This window comes from Culex quinquefasciatus, chromosome 2, assembly GCF_015732765.1.
Source record: "Culex quinquefasciatus strain JHB chromosome 2, VPISU_Cqui_1.0_pri_paternal, whole genome shotgun sequence".
NCBI lineage: Eukaryota > Metazoa > Arthropoda > Insecta > Diptera > Culicidae > Culex > Culex quinquefasciatus.
The window spans coordinates 47,353,068-47,371,185 of NC_051862.1; the positions used below are offsets into that span (position 1 = coordinate 47,353,068).

Sequence of the window (18,118 nt, forward strand, 5' to 3'; positions counted from 1 at the left end):
TGTTACTTACAAGATCAATTGCAATTTCCTGCTAGCTCTGTGTGAATTCCATTCTGCCCTGTATTGCGTGTCATTCTTGCTCTGTCCTGTGGGCTAGCACATAAATGCACCGTATATTTTTTTTTTTTAATTCAAGATTATACAGCAGTTTCCTACTAATTAACTAATGATTTTTTGAAATTTTGCTGAAAAAGGTAAACTAAAAAACATCCTGTATCTTTTCGGGATCAATTCAATTCTACAAAGTTGTTCTCCGGATCAAAACCAATAAAAAACTTAAGAATGAGAAAATTTGAAAGGGTTCTGGGAAATGTTCTATCAGAAGATGTAAAAAGTTAAAATTCTTCATAGTAAATTCATTAATATTCCATATAAACTTCAGATCAAAACTTTACCTTTACCAAATGAGCTCAAATTTTCAGGCTAGTTTCTTGGCTACTTTAAATTTCAGGTTTATGCAAACTAAATTGAACACTTTTGTCTTTCTCAAATATCCGTGAACCACGCTACTGTGAGGGTTATGGTAGAAAGAGGTGTTTTAACGAGTTTTTTTTTCTCTGGATGTTCAGTTCATGTCAACTCAGTTTTGTTGCAAATTATCAAGTTTGAGTTTGTTTATTTTGCGTTATTTTTTTAAAATAAACAAAAAACATTTATTCTTAGCATGATAAAAATACAAAAAAAAAACTTCCTGATATTGTTCAGGAAAAGGATAAAGGAAGAAAGACTTATCATCAATGAAAAGTGAATACTGTCAGTGGGAGTGACTATGGGTCAAAAAACGAGACACCTCTCGAAATTTCTTAATAACAAAAACAATTTAAATGACATCGAAAATCTTTCAACGTAGATTTGTTCTTAGATAGTTAACTAACATTTTCCCAAAATATGGTGGATTTTGATGAACACTACCTCAAATGCCAATTGTTTGAAAATTGACCCAATCTCACCCCTTAGAGGGGGTGACATTGGGTCAAATGAAACTAAAATGATGCTCAAATACAACGATATGGTAAAAACAAGTCATCCAACAGTGTTTCTTGTTCGAGGGAATCGTATTGACACGCTACAATGTTTGAAGTGGAGATTATCAAACATTTGAAAAAAAACAAACATTTGATTTTTCGAGAGGTAATTTTTGGCCAAAAACATACCTAAACTTTAGACAGCTGCCAAAATAACAGGATTTGTCCTAGGAACGAGATTTTTTCTGCGAAGTCATCTTAAGATGTCCCCTACACAACCCTTTGAATTCATTTTCATTGAGAAGAACCTGAGAAATGGTAATATCCGTAAAAAATCACTTTGACCCAATCTCACCCCCCAGACCCAATGTCAATGTTTTTTTGTTGGATATTTTCTTTTCTGAACTTTGCTTCACTTTAAAACACACAAACCCATACAATGATTTTCTGGGTTGAAAAATATAAATACAAGTTCAAGATAAGAGCTTGAAAAATATCATTATTTTCAAAAATATCCAAACGATCCTCCATTTTCGACCTAAACTGTCAATTTACTCACCCAGCCCGCCCCCCAACCGAACACTCGCTCTGTTTATTTGCAACATTTGAGTGTGGCCTGAGTTAGGGCAAAAGGGCAAGTTGGAGCTCTGGGAGGCAGCGAAACCAGTTCAATTACTTGCCTCTGACACAACATATTTATTCCGGTCAACAAAGTGCACACACACACACACGAGCAAAACGAGCCAACGAGAGACGCAGAGATGGATTCTGGCGACGACGAACGGTCCACCCTCTTTCCCCTCGCTATGGGTCACTAGGGTGTAATATCAAAATCGATTTTCCAGCACAGCATTATTTTAGTTCCTTTTGGGGTCCTAAACAACTCCCCAAAGTTTGGGAACGATTTTTTTTTTTTTTTTTTTTTTTTAAATTTATATTTATTCAAATTTCTTTTCCATGTACATTCATTCAGTTAAAATATTATTGAGTGTCCAATCACAAACGATGACTTTTCACCTCAATTTTAAATACTAGCAACTTTCATTTATTCATGAAATATTGTAGCTTTCGCTATTCAGTGATTTCAAATGTAGGAGGTCCTACATGTACAAAAGGGAAAAGGGATACCTTAAAACTAACTTATAAACTATATAAAGAGCGGATCAATGCAGCTGAAGACTGCAATGATTTTTGTCGAAATGCATCAATTATCTTATTGGACATAACATCCAAAGTGTCAACTTCGGCTAATTGATGAAGTTCACTGGTGCTGAACCAGGGAGGAAGTTTCAGAATCATTTTCAGAATTTTGTTCTGAATCCTCTGAAGTTTTTCTTCCTGGTTAAGCAACAGCTTGTCCAGATCGGCACAGCATAAAGCATGGCAGGTCTGAAAATTTGTTTATAAATTAACAGTTTATTCTTGAGACAAAGTCTAGAATTCCTGTTTATAAGTGGATACAAACATTTAATATATTTGTTACATTTAACTTGGATACTTTCAATGTGATCCTTATAAGTAAGGTTTTTGTCAAAACCAAGTCCAAGATATTTCACTTGATCCTCCCACTTTAAATTTACCTCATTCATCTTTATAATGTGATGACTTTTGGTTTAAGAAAATCAGCCCTTGGTTTGTGAGGGAAAATAATAAGTTGAGTTTTGCAGCATTTGGAGTAATTTTCCATTCTTTCAAATAAGAATTGAAAATATCCAAGCTTTTTGTAATCTTCTTGTGATGACACGAAGGCTTCTGCCTTTGGCGGAGATGCTTGTGTCATCAGCAAAAGTGATTTCTGACATCCTGGGGCAAATCAGGCAAGTCAGAAGTAAAAATATTGTATAAAATTGGACCCAAAATGCTTCCTTGAGGGACGCCAGCACGTACAGGTAGTTGATCAGATTTGCTATTCTGATAACATACCTGCAGAGTACGATCCGTCAAATAATTTTGAATAATTTTCACGATATAAATCGGAAAATTAAACCTTTTCAATTTCGCAATCAAACCTTTATGCCAAACACTGTCAAATGCTTTTTCTATGTCTAGAAGAGCAGCGCCAGTAGAATAGCCCTCAGATTTGTTGCTTCGAATTAAATTTGAAACTCTCAACAACTGATGAGTAGTTGAATGCCCAAGGCGAAATCCAAACTGCTCATCAGCGAAAATTGAATTTGCATTAATGTGCGTCATCATTCTATTAAGAATTATTCTTTCGAATAATTTACTAATAGATGAAAGCAAACTAATGGGCCGATAGCTTGAGGCTTCAGCAGGATTTTTATCCGGTTTCAAAATCGGAATTACTTTGGCATTTTTCCAACTACTGGGAAAATATGCCAAATCAAAACATTTGTTGAAAATTTTGACCAAGCAAGTTAAAGTTGCTTCTGGTAATTTTTTAATTAAAATGTAAAAAATGCCATCCTCACCAGGGGCTTTCATATTTTTAAATTTTTTGATAATAGATTTTATTTCATTCAGATCCGTATTAAAAACTTCATCTGATGAAAATTCTTGTTCAACAATATTCTGAAATTCTATTGAAATTTGATTTTCAATAGGACTCAAAACATTCAAGTTGAAATTATGAGCACTCTCAAACTGCTGAGCAAGTTTTTGAGCTTTTTCCCCATTAGTTAATAGAATATTATCACCATCTTTTAAAGAAGGGATGGGTTTTGAGGTTTCTTAAGAACCTTTGAAAGTTTCCAAAAGGTTTGGAATAAGGTTTAATTTGTTCGACATCTCTTGCGAACTTTTCATTTCGCAGGAGAGTGAATCTGTGGTCAATAACCTTTTGCAAATCTTTTGAATTCGCTTCAGTGCAGGATCACGAGAACGTTGATACTGTCTTCGGCGAACATTTTCAGACGAATCAGAAGCTGAAGATCGTCATCAATAATGGGAGAATCAAATTTGACTTGGACTTTAGGAATAGCAATATTCCTAGCATCCAAAATTGCATTAGTTAAAGATTCCAAGGCTGAATCAATATCAGCTTTGGTTTCTAAAACAAAATCATGATTTAAATTATTCTCAATATGATGCTGATACCTGTCCCAATTAGCTTTGTGGTAATTAAACACAGAACTATTGGGTCTGGTAACTGCTTCATGAGAAAGTGAAAAAGTTACTGGAAGATGATCAGAATCAAAATCAGCATGAGTCACTAAAGGACCACAATACTGACTTTGATTTGTCAACACCAAATCAATTGTTGATGGATTTCTAACAGAAGAAAAGCAAGTTGGCCCATTCGGGTATAAAACCGAATAAAGACCAGAAGTGCAATCTCTGAACAGAATTTTACCATTGGAATTTACTTTAGAATTATTCCAAGATTGGTGTTTGGCATTAAAATCACCGATAATCAAAAATCGAGATCTATGCCGAGTAAGTTTATTCAAATCCCCTTTGAAATAATTTTTATTTTCCCCAGTGCACTGGAAAGGCAAATATGCAGCTGCAATCATAATTTTCCCAAAAGAAGTTTCAAGTTCAATGCCCAAACTTTCAATAACTTTTAACTTAAAGTCACGTAACGTGCTATAAGTCATACTACGGTGGATAACTATTGCAACTCCACCGCCATTTCGATTCATTCGGTTATTAGTTATAACTTTATAATCTGGATCACTTTTCAAATAAGTGCCAGTTTTTAAAAATGTTTCGGTTATAACAGCAACATGCACGTTATGAACTCGTAAAAAGTTGAAAAATTCATTTTCTTTCGCTTTTAAAGAGCGAGCATTAAAATTCATAATATTGATGGAATTACTTAGATCCATGAGTTTGGGAACGATTGGTTTAGTCCTCACTTTGCGCAAAGCGAATCAATTTTCCATACAAATTTGTATGGGAAAAATCATTTTTTTGAATTTTGGTATTTAAAAAATCCAAGTTTCACGCTATACTAAAACCGGATTCATATTCGGATGCTCTAGAATGTGCTCTACAACTTTCCCGAAGAGAGTATGGTGCTAACTTGTTCCTGAAAGAAGATACAGCGTCCTCAAAACTCGTCTAAAACGTGTTTTTCGATCAAAAAACACGTTTTAGACGAGTTTTGAACACGCTGTATCTTTTATAGGAGCAAGTTAGCACCATACTCTCTTCGGGAAAGTTGTAGAGCACATTCCAGAGCATCCGAATATGAATCCGGTTTTGATATAGCGTAAAACGTGGATTTTTTAAATATCATAATTCAAAAAAAAATATTTTTCCCATACAAATTTGTATGGAAAATTGAATCGCTTTGCGCAAAGTGGGGACTAAACCAATCGTTACCAAACTTTGGGGAGTTCATAAGGACTCTATGAGGAACCAAAAAGTTGCTGTGCTAGTTAAATTTGGACAACTTTATTTTTTTCCATACAACCATATTACACCCTAATGGGTCACCCACCACCACCACCCCCTCCCAACCTTGCAAGACAGCATAAATTTCCTACTGACGACGTTACGCGCCGAGGTCCAGCTGATTTCTGATTATTGTGTGGAGCTGCTTTAGTTGCTGTTGTTGGTGGAAAGGGCAGCAGCATAAAATGGCACAACATGCACACACACAGTCATACATACACGATCACGACGACGAGACGAACCAAGTGTGGACCGAAAATGTGATTTTCCTTCAGCAGAGCCTATATCTTGGCCGGCAGCGGAGAGAAGCTGTTTTGTAGGGCTTTCTCCGCGGCGCACAGCATCACCATCAAGTCACAGCACCCTTAATCAGTAACGCCCGGGGTGGGGGCCACTTTGGTTTAGTTTTTCGTTTTTTCAGATGCTCGCTCTTAATGATTTACCATGAATAAACAAAAAACAAATTAGAGCACTCAATGTAAACAATAACGAACAAGTTTTGTTTGGTTGACCATTCTGTGCATTGTTCCAAAGTTTGGTTGGTTGCCAGAGTCCCGAGTTAGAATTACAATTGTTTACGGCAGTCGGGCTTGTACGTGCGTCAAACGCGTTCTAACCTGAAATCCCTTTGGCCAGTAGTCGCACTTGCAGCAATTTTCAGGCTGTGTCAAGATAGCACGACAAAATTGAAACTTTTTTCATATGAAGAGTGACAAAAATGCACGAAGTTTTTTTTCGGTTTTAATTGAATATCTCGAGATTTTGTTTGTTTTTATTTTTTTTATTTATGTTGAATTTTGGGGATCTGTGAAAGTCAAAGGTGAGCTGCACAAAATAGAAATCTTAACTCAATTTTGCCCAAAATGCAAGACACCACGCAACGATGAAATCGTAGGTAAGTGACAGTGCGTGATGCATTTTATCAAAAATCAGATTTTGAAAAAATCATTTTTCTTTTAGATCGGAAGGAAAAGTGAATTTTATAATTAATTAAAAAAACAGTATTTTTCCAAATTTGTATTTTGATTTAATTGTGTTAATCGAATTATTTTATGAGTAAAAATTTGTTTCTCAATGTAGGGCGCAATAAACTTTGAGTTATCTTGCTGCCAAAAATTACTTAACCTTCTACAACCCAACTCCGCCTCTGATCCTCGGTCCCAACCGGGTCGCAGCACCTAATAAAAATTAGTTATGAATAAAAAAAAACAACTCGGCATTTAGACAGGCTTCGATTTAAAAAATCGCCAAAAAACCATTTTTCAACCAATTTTAATCTTTAAACAGCATAACAAAAAAGAACTCTTCAATTTTTAATGTACGTATTGGTTGAAATTTTTTTTTCTTGTTTTATGTGACTTTGCCATTGTTTTTAAAAATGTCATTTTCATAGGGGTTAACATTGGCTGTGTTTTTTACTAACATTTCCTATATTATAAGTAAAAAATGGTGCTATTTTGTAGCCAAAAATGTGAAAAACAAGCAAAAAATTTAAAAAGTGTCTTTTACAGTGAAAAAATAACATAGGCAAAATGTAATTATAGAAGAGAAACAAAAAACAAGAGAAGTAAAGTTTTTCGTACAACAAAAGTTCCTCAAAATGACCTCCTGAACACGGGAAAAATAAAAATATTCGAAACAAAATTTGGGCAGTAGAGGGTTAAAAGAAGAAAGAGTCAGTTTTACTCCATTGTGAAACTATTTTTTCACTGTCAATCTCAAATGTCGAAATTAATTACATTTTTTCGCCAAAAATAGCATAATCGAAAAGTAAAACATTTCCATACAAATGCTAAAAGTTCTACTTTTCAGCACTCAAATAGGTGCTATGAAATTGGAGTTTTCATGCACAATTGATTTTTTTATTTTGTCTTGAACTTTATTAACATTTGAATTATTTAATGTTATTGTCTCTTAAGTTTTTTTTTAGCAAATTAGCTGTGAAACGAAGTGCAACCAAATTTTGAAATCGATAGTTTTGAAAATTTGTATCAGAATGTCTGGTATGTTAATTGGTTATACTTTTATAGATTACCAAATTCAGAAACTGTAACATCACAAATTGGTCTTTTAAATACTTCTCTAACTTTTTTTAAATGTAGCATTAGGCTGTAGCTTTTTTTTGATTTTTTGATTAGGCTGTAGCTAATATTTTTCATAGTTTATGCCACCAAACTGCATTTCGGAGAAAAAAAAATGATTTTTAGGTTTGCTCAACTATGGATAATTATTTGACAGCATTTGAGATTATCTATGCAAAACGGATAATCTTCTGAAATGAAATTGTTGATCAATTTACAAGTCCATGTTAAGTTTCACAAAAACGTTTTCGCTAGGGCGTTCAATTTTCCTGGATTTTGAATTTCTCGGAATTTTTTTTTAAATATCGGGAATTCCTGGGATCCTGGGAATTTTTTGAAACAATGTTTTTATTATATTTGCTAAGTTTTTCAAGCTTTACATTATAGAATTACTCGAAACCATCAATTTGTGAATATCTACAATTCTATCCAAACAAGGACAACATTTTTTAGATAGCTTGAAAGAAATTAAAAATTAATTTTTGCCTTGAATTTATAAATCAACCACAATTGTTAATCCAATGATATTAAAATTAAATAAGTCTCTTTAGTTTCTATATTTTTATTTATGTATTAAGTTTTACATAACATGACTTGGAAAAAAAATCATTAAAAAATTAAAAAAATAAAAACAAGAAACAAAACAAATAAAATGATACCAGTTAATGTAATATTTTGGATAAATTTAGAATTCCATGTTTTATATAAAACAATTTTTTTCAAATTATCCTTAAGTCACTACCGTAAACTGAGGATATTCGGGACTACAGTCTGAATAGGTACAGGAGATTTTTGAGCAATGAATGTGGAAATCGGAGTACTGATTTTGTTGTTCTGTTTCTGTTTTAACCGGAATTAATCAAAAATGAATAAAGCGCTAGGCATTTTGCAGATCTTCAATCTAAAATGTTAACAATTTTCCCTGATTAGCCAAATTAAATGCCGAATACAAATATTGATGCTATAAAATTCTTATCGATAAATAACTATTGAAGTGATAATTTATTTCCACAACCAAAAATTAATTTCCAGACTTTTTTAATTCGGGAATTTGGGACAAAATATAAGAAATCTCGGGATCTGGAGATTCCTGGTATTGAACAAAATACCGAGAATTTTGTCCCGGGAATTCCCGGGATAGACACCTTAGTTTTCGCTAAAATGTTTTTTTTTCTCAAAAGTATCGATTAACTGCTATCTTGCGATATTATCAACATGATTTTTTTATTCATCTAAAAAAGCGTTACGGTGTGTAACATGATGGAGACACTCCCAAATGTGAAAAATAAAATAAAAAACTATGAAAAATTGATACTTTCTATAAATATTCTGTAATTTGCTTAAAATAAATATATTCAAGAGCACAAATCGACTGTAAAAAGAAACATAACGATAAACATCCTTTCACTATTTGTTTGTAAAAGTGGAGTTGGGTCAAAGTTGTTCTTAAAATCTTGTTATTGATTTGTTGAGCATTAATTTTATCGGTATGAGAGAACAGAAAAAGGGTCTCCTAATTTTTTTCCCGCTGTGAGTGAGCTCTATTGATAAAATTTCCAATGAAAAAATGATTTTTTTATTTTTTTTTTACGATAACAAAACATCATTTCCACAAATTTAATTTCATTTGAATCTAATATTCTGATGCATACCGTTTTAAACCTTTATCAGTTTTGGTTGATTTTGACAAAAAGTTCAGGTTAAGCTAGTAAAAAAACATAAATGTCTTAATAATATGATTTAACTTAATAAAAATTTAAAACTGGGTGAGAATGAAGTTTCAATAACATCAAACGTTACGAAAGTCGATAAACTTTTCCCTCTGCAAAGTCTCCGAACGTTTCTCCACCTCTCTAAATACCCCACCTCCAACGACGACCCTCCTCCAAGATCATAATGTAACCAAACTCTGCTCTCAACCGCTCTGCTCCACTCCCTCACTGGCGCACATGAACCGAACCCAAAAGGGGCTCACTGGATTGTAAGTAACAACACCATCATTATTCGTATGATCAGCAGCAGCAGCAAGCACACTACACAGCATCCAACAGCAGCAAGTGTACACTTACACCACCAGCTGAGCAACTGACTGATCTATGACGATGCCTGCCTGCCCGGAGTGCTATTATTGGTTACAAAAGGGCAAAACGCCGTCGTCGTCGTCGCTGGTACTGGTTTGGCCCTTTTGCACTGAAAATTGAAGGGAAAATAGTGGATGGAAAGGGGGGAAGTGGGGGAAAATGGAGCCAAGTCAGGCCTACGAAATTGCAAGAAAGAAAAACAACTTGCAAAGACACACACACATACAAACACATGTTCTCCGAAAAGGGAAAAGTGAAAAGTGAGGAAAAAAAAAGAAAGGAAAGATGAAAATTAAAGTGATTGAAGGAAAATAATTGAATGGCGTCGTCGTCGGGCGCCTGATGCTTTATCTCCTTTCGTCTCCTGGTGTAACCTCTGCTCTCTCAGTCTGTCTTTCTTGTGCCTTTTACTCGTTAAGCAGCAGCATGTTTCGTTACATGACTACTGGCGCTGATGTTGCAGAGTTACGACGACGACGACCGCTTGTCCGGGATCCGCCACTGGATTGGTGTTTCGTCGCGTACCCTCGGCACTTTGTGCAAAATACACAGTAACTTTAGGAGATAGTTGGGAAGCACTGTAATAAAATATTTTTTTTAAGTTTTTAACTGTCGTCACTAAGTTTTATAAAAATAATTTGGTTATCTTTTCGTAGACATTCTAAAGTCGATATTGAAGTTGTTTTCATTTAATAAGTGCATCCACAACCCTGCTGGTTTGGTTGGTTTTGGGCTTTCATGTCTGGGTCTTCACTTTGTAGTGGTTTGGCTCTCTTGGGGACAGCCATTACAAGAGCAATATAAAAAAAACTAATAAAACATATTAAAAAAATAGAAACTTAATTCAGTAATTGTTTCTATGAGTGTTAAAAATTTCAACAGCTACTAAGTTAACAATATAAGCACTATCCAGTAACATGACTCCGTGGCGCAACGGTAGCGCGTCTGACTCCAGATCAGAAGGTTGCGTGTTCAAATCACGTCGGGGTCAAAAGACTCTTTTTTTGTTTCTCACAATATCGAATGTCCAGGCTTGTGAATTTTTATTCAATTTTCTTGTTTCTCTTATATTTCTTTAAATAAAAATTAATGGCAACTTAATTTGCATGTTTGATTTTTATATCAAATTCCACAATTACTTTTTTGAATATTAAAAAAAACGTTCTTAAATATTGTTGGTAAAATTTTGTTGATAGATTGCAATAGTTTTTTTTAACACTCTGTTTTTTTTCTAAAGAAAATGAAAAAAGGGAAACTCAAGTTCTACATTCAAAATGATCAAGCATAACGTATCACTAAATTCCTAAGGCATAATTACCAAGATTGTAAACGATAAAATTATCCAGGTTCGATAACGACATCGATAGTTCTATCGTTATCGTTGGGACGATAACGATAATCTATCGTTATCGTTATTCCGATATTATATCGGCTTGAATTTTATCGACGATAATGGACGATAACCTAAATTTTTAAAAATTAACTAAATTCAACCAAATTATGTTGTATTTTCAATCTTCCTCTTAGTTATTATTTTTATGATGATATGGCAAGTTTCAAAATACCGTATGTTTTTATAATTCGCAATATGGACATCAAACGATTCTTAATTTAGCATGCATTTTATCTGTTTTAATGCTTTTTTTTAAATGAAATACCATTTTTTCCAAAAATTCCGTATTTTCTCTAAAATACTAAAATTTTTACAACTCTTACAATCAATGATGGTATCAATGATACGAAATTTTGCATGTATTTTAAATGTTTAAGAGTTTTTTTTTATGAAAAACTTAAATTTTCACAAATTAACGCTTTTTCTCTAAAATACTCAATTTTTATAATTCGCAATATGGGTATCAACATTTTACATGTTTTTCACTGTCTAAGAGTTTTTTGAATGAAATGCTATTTTTTTTTACAAAAGAACGTATTTGTTTCAAAAATACTCAAATCTTTATTATTCGCAATATGGGTGTCCAATGATTTGAAATTTTGAATGTATTTTAAATGGTTTAGAGATTTTTGAATGAAATACTCTTAGTAAATATTTTTTTAATAATATTTATTTTTCGAGAAAATACGGTATTTTATAAAAAAATATTTTTGCAAAATACCGGATTTTCTCGAAAATACTAACATTTTTATAATTCGCAATATGATTATCAACAATTTGAAATTATGATGCTGTTGTAGAGATTTTTGAATGCAACACATTTTTTTTACAAAATACCGTATTTTCCGGAAAATACTATTTTTTTATAATTCGCAATATGGTTATCAATCGTTTCGAAATTTTGCATGTATTTTAACTGTTTTAGAGCTTTTTAAATGAAAAAGCAAGTAAAATTTAGCTTCATTTACCGTATTTTCTCGAAAAAACAATATGATTATCAAACAATTCGAAAGTTTGAAAAAGCAAGTAAAATTTAACTTTGTTTGATACCTATATTGCGAACTATTAAATGTTTAGTATTTTCGAGAAAATGCGTTTTTTTGTGAAAATTTGGGTATTTAATAAAAAAAACTTTAAAACAGTTAAAATACATGCAAAATTTTGAATTTTTTGTAACCGTATTACGAATTATGAAAAAAATGAGTATTTTTGATAGAATACGGTATTTTCAGAAAATTTGAGTATTTCATTCAGAAAACTCAAAAACAGTTAAAATGTATGCAAAATTTCAAATTGTTTGGAACCCATATTGCAGATTATAAATATTTGAGTACTTACAAAAATACGGTATTTTGTGATTTTTTTAAAGAATTTTTACTTTAAACTTACCATATTATTAAAAAATTATTTACTAAGAGGAAGCTCAACATAATTTAATTGCATTAGGTCAATTTTAGAAATAGCATTATCGTTGTCGTTAGACGATAATATCATCGACGATAATTCTATCGATTAACATCATTGATAAATACAGTTAAGCTACTGTCAAATTTTTGAAAATATATAGATATATAGATCTGGCATGCACCCTAATGAAACATAGGCAACAACAGTTTCAACATTTTACATGCATTTCCTATCTTTGGTCACCAATTTGTTTGAAAATGTTATTTTTTTTTAACGGAAGGAAAAAAAAAACAAAATAAAAATGATATTTTCACTGTTTTTAGTGATTTTTTTCATATTTTTAGGTTGCAAAAAATCTATGTCATGGACATACAAAGTTTAATAGCTTATTTTTAAATGTAGTTCCAAATGACTTAACTGACTTTTAAATGACTTAGATTATTCATAAAGTACTTTGTTTTCAAGTAATAGGCATTTGCTTGTTATTATTTTAAAAATCATTTTTTTTTATTTATCTAATAATTTTTCATACAGGAAATGCCCCCTGCAAAAAATCGTTCGAAAAGCTAAGAAAATGCTCGTCAATTTGGATGAATATTCTTAAAAAAATAATTTTGTGAAAAGTGGGGTTTCCTCAGTTTCTCAGTTAATCAGACGCATTTTTCGACTGATTATATCTATGCAACTATTGATCCGAATTGCCAAAAAAATAAACAAGTCATATTTTCAAAACAAACCTAACATTTGAAAATGTCCAAAATAAGTGTTTGTGGACATCAATTACCAAGTTAGTAAAATAGGATGATTGCTGAAAAATGAAGATTTGTAACGATAAGAATACAACATTTTATGCATAAATATTATTTGCCATTAAGATAAGTGTCAAACTACAAAACAGTACCAAAAGTATTTGTTTTCAGTACATTTTCTGAAAAGTCAAACGGATGCGCAATTTTTAGGACTTTTTTTTTGATGATGAAAAAAAGGCCGTTTCGTCATTCGAGAATAACAGGAATAGTAAGTTTTTTCACAACAGAAGCAAAACGGGAATCAATTTTTGAGAGTTTTTAAAACATTTCTAATGTTCCCAATACCAGTGCTATTTGTTGATGTTCGTACAGTAATTGATATTTAGAGTTTCTTGCAACATTGTTTCAAACAAACAAAAATAACAATAATCGTCTCAACCCAAAACAGGAAGACAATCCCGTCCGATTAACTCTTATCATTGCACATTTTACTTCCTGCGCCCATTCACGTAGTCATTTTTTTCTATCTCTCCCTCTCCATCCAGCCAGGTCAATGATTTACTCACTTAGCACGAAATGGGCACACGTCGTCTTGGACGTCGTCGTCGCCGTCAGCAAGATGAATGGCGTTATTTACTCTCATTCAGTGCGATCTTTTTTTTTCGATCTATTTGCCCGCGGGGTCCGCGATTACGATTTCGCAAAATTTCATCCCCGTGCTACCGGTCACATCCACGCCACCAAAGGCAGGGCAGGGCTAAAGCTCAATGACATTATCAGCCAAAATGTCATAAGCAAAATACGCGCGCGAGAGTGCTCACATGTGCGCCAATCCGTTCTATTATTAGCATATTAATTTCACAAATGTTTACGCAAATTCGTCAGATTAATGCTGCTCTGCTGGTAGGCTTGCTGAATGAAAGTGCTAACGACGATTGCTTTTCTTTCGGGGAAATTTTTGTGACTTTGAATTTTTTTTTTTAATAATTCAGCTGCTATTTTTTTTCTTTGTTAGAATTTTAAAATAAAAACATAAATTATTTCTTATTTGTTTGATTTTTTTTTTATCTTTTTTTTAAACTTATTGCGGTTCATTACATTAAAATTTCAGTGATATTCAAACTATTTCAAAACGATCCCAGTCTTGTTCAAAAATGATTTTAGGCGCAGAAAAATACTCCATACATTTTTATACAATTGTTCACATTAAAAGAAATGATAATATTATTTTGGGTACTGCAAAAAATGTAATGTTTCCCGAAACTGTGTAAAGTTACATATTTTTATCATGAATTCAACAAGTTGCACATAAATATAGGTAAAATCTCTTCGAAAAAGAGGTATGGTATAATCAACCTTGAAAAAATCACCGAAATTTCAATTGAATTAGAAGTTTAATCAACTGAAAACAAATTGAAATTCATTTTGTGAAATAAGAAAGTAAGGAAGGTACCGAGAATAGTTTTGTTGCAATATTGAACAAATGTATGTGGCATTTTTTGTTCATGATTCGATAATCCAAAGCCTTATACAAACCTTCGAATAATCGAACTTAGAATGATCAAAACATATCAAAGGATTATTGAGGCTTTGGATAATCGAGTCTGAACTGTTGATATTATTTTTTTTAAACTCTAATTGAAAAAAAACCTGTCACGTTTGATTGATTGCAAAAAACCGAATACCCCATTTTGTTATAAAGTAAAAATTGCTAAAAAAGAATAAATTCATTTTTTAACTGTAAAAAAAACTGGTCATGTTTAAAAAAACGCAAAAACCATTTTTTTAAACCAATTTATTTTCAAAAAAATAGTCATGTTGATAAGAATGCTAAAACTCCCAGAAATGAATAAAGTGCAGAACTTATCATGTTTAAAAAAAACACGCACTTTTTATTTTTAAACTGCAGATTAGGGCGTCCCAAAAAATGAAAAGTTGTCAAATCTTTGGTGCTCACCCCTAGAATGATAGATTAGGATGTCAGGAACAATGTTTTCATACAACAAAAAATTCCCAAAAATGATTTACAACTCGCGCGCGGAGCTTGAATGAAATTAGTTCATTTTTCGAGTATTTTTCAGAAATGCGCGTAACAATCATACTAAAGTCATTCGAATTTGGTCGTCTTGGGCTTCAAGTTATAGTTTAATGTCCCCTGAACAAATTCCTGTATAGACATGGTTCATAAAAGCTTGTGTTTGAGCCTGGCAGGGCATTTTAGGGAGAAAAAAAATTTATTTTTTAGCCAAAAAATTTCAAAAATCACTCCCCAAAACGTGCCAAAAAAATTTGCAGGCAAAACTAATGCATTCAGCTTATAGGAAATTTTACGACGATGATTTTGTTTTTTTAACATTAAATTTATGTCCACGCAAAGCCGAAATAATTGCATTTTAGTGAACAAAAAGTGACGAATTTTCAAAATTCTTAGTATATAGGCGTTTTTAGCATATAACATGGGCTACTATGATTACAAACGAGATGGCTTATATTTTGGATATTTTTATAATGCTCGCTCAAAAACGATATTTGTCATAAACATTTCATGAAAAAACTTGATATTTTCTTAGAATGTGACGTAAACGACAAATAAGCATAAATCAAAATTGATTTTATTAAAGTTCTTATCTCCAAGCTGTGAACGTGATTTTTTTTCGCATGTTCATTCGAATGTACAAATTTATAAAATTTATTAATAAAAAACTTTTTTTTCAAAAATAGTTACCCATCAGAGCTTTATTTGTTCATATCGAGAAGATTACAGAGTAATACTAATAAATATGTCGTTTACGTCACATTGTGAGAATATCTTATGTTTTTTCATGAAATGTTTGTGACAAATATCGTTTTTGAGCGAGTAAAATCAAAATATCCAAAATATATGCCTTCTCGTTTGTGATCATAGTAGCCCATGTTATATGCTAAAAACGCTTATATACTAAGAATTTTGAAAATTCGTCACTTTTTGTTCACTAAAATACAAATATCTCGGCTTTGCGTGGACATAAATTTAATGTTAAAAAAAGCAAAATGATCTCCGTAAAATTTCCTATAAGCTGAATGCATTAGTTTTTGGCACGTTTGGGGAGTGATTTTTTAAATTTTTTAGCTGAAAAATACAATTTTTTTCCCTAAAACGCCCTGCCATGCCCAAACACAAGCTCTTATGAACCATGTCTATACAGGAATTTATTCAAGGGACATTAAACTATAACTTGAAGCCCACGGCGACCAAATTTGAATGACTTTAGTATGATTGTTACGCGGATTTCTGAAAAATACTCGAAAAATGAACTAATTTCATTCAAGCTCCGCGCGCGAGTTGTAAATCATTTTTGAGAATTTTTTGTTGTATGAAAACATTGTTCCTGACATCCTAATCTATCATTCTAAGGGTGAGCACCAAAGATTTGACAACTTTTCATTTTTTTGGGACGGCCTACTGCAGATTTATCCTTCAAAATGGGGTTATTAACAGTCTTCGGTGAAATGTACACTTGCCGAAACCTGTTTAATCAAAGTTTCCCGAACCTTTTTGACTATTAAATTAAAAAAAATCATCGTCAATAAATAAATTTTATTTGACCAAAATCAAACTTTTTTCAGTAAAATCGCTGAATCTCGCCAATAGTTCATTTGAGTTTGAGGTCTACATTGATTGTTATATAAAATTGTCCGGGAAACACGATAGTAATAAAAAAAATCAAATGAAAATATAAGGAATAGTTCAAAACTGAATTTTGATACTTAAAACGTGTTCCCGGCCAATTTTACAAAGAAATCAATGTAAACCTCAAACAAAAGGAACTATTGGTGAGATACAGTGATTTTACTGAAAAAAGTTTGATTTTGCGCAGCACTCAGAAGAACATGGTGTACTTTTCAACAAAAGGAAAAAATCCCACAAAGTTCGTCATTTATGTGAGAAAAACTTATTTCGGATTAGAATTCATAGGACAGAGAAAAATCGCCAATAGTTCGTTTTAGTTTGAGGTTTACATTGAATTTTATGTAAAATTGGCCGGGGAACACGATGGTTATAAAAAAAATATTTATATACATACAGCAATTCCATTTGAAAAGAGCCTAAACCAAAAAAAAAGTTCTCCGATCGGGCTCAAAATTTTTCTGGGGGTTCCTTGGCCAAAATAATTAGACCCGTATTTTTTTGTTTGGCCATTAGGGTGACCTACGCCGTGTTAGGGTGGTTCGAAAAATGGCAATTTTCGTCGATTTTCGCAAAAACCACTTTTTTCTAAAAATCATATCTCCGCGCCATTTCATCCGATTTTAGCTGTCTTAGATGCAAAGAAAGGTGATGAGTTTGGCTATTTGGGAAAAATAGTAGAAAGTCCCAAAATCTAGCTTAACTATTGAAAAGTCGTATGAAAACTTAAAATGGCGTTTTGACCGTGTCTGGACCAAAGAGCCTATGTCTGAAAATATTTTTATCGGATTCCTCGGAAAATTTCACATAACATATCAAAAAATTGGCGATGTCGAACCGTACGTTTTGGAGATACGATTTTTGAAAATAAAACTGCGTTTTCGACGCGCCACGCGCAAAAACGGGAAAATGACGAAATCGGCAAAAAATCAACTTTTTTCACTAAAACTGCGATAACTTTAAAATTTCAGCGATGACCTATAGATGTTTGGGTATCAAAATTTTTGTAATTGAAAGACGCAACTTTTGGTACCATAACATCTATAGGTCATCGCTGAAATTTTAAAGTTATCGCAGTTTTAGTGGAAAAAGTTGATTTTTTGCCGATTTCGTAATTTTCCGTTTTTGCGCGTGGCGCGTCGAAAAACGCAGTTTTTTCAAAAATCATATCTTGGAAACGTACGGTTCGACATCGCCAATTTTTTGATATGTTATGTAAAATTTTCCGAGGAATCCGATAAAATATTTTCAGACATAGGCTCTTTGGTCCAGACACGGTCAAAACGCCATTTTAAGTTTTCATAGTTAAGCTAGATTTTTGGGACTTTACTATTTTTCCCAAATAGCCAAACTCATCACTTTTCTTTTGCGTCTAAGACAGCTAAATTCGGATGAAATGGCGCGGAGATATGA

The 18,118-nt window shown here is 32.5% G+C and overlaps 1 non-coding gene across 1 annotated transcript; it reads left to right on the forward strand.

Annotated features, from left to right (window-relative positions):
* Window positions 1-10,408: 10,408 nt before the first annotated feature.
* Trnaw-cca lies at window positions 10,409-10,480 on the forward strand. Its single transcript has one exon. It is a non-coding gene; the product is annotated as a tRNA-Trp (tRNA).
* Window positions 10,481-18,118: the final 7,638 nt, after the last annotated feature.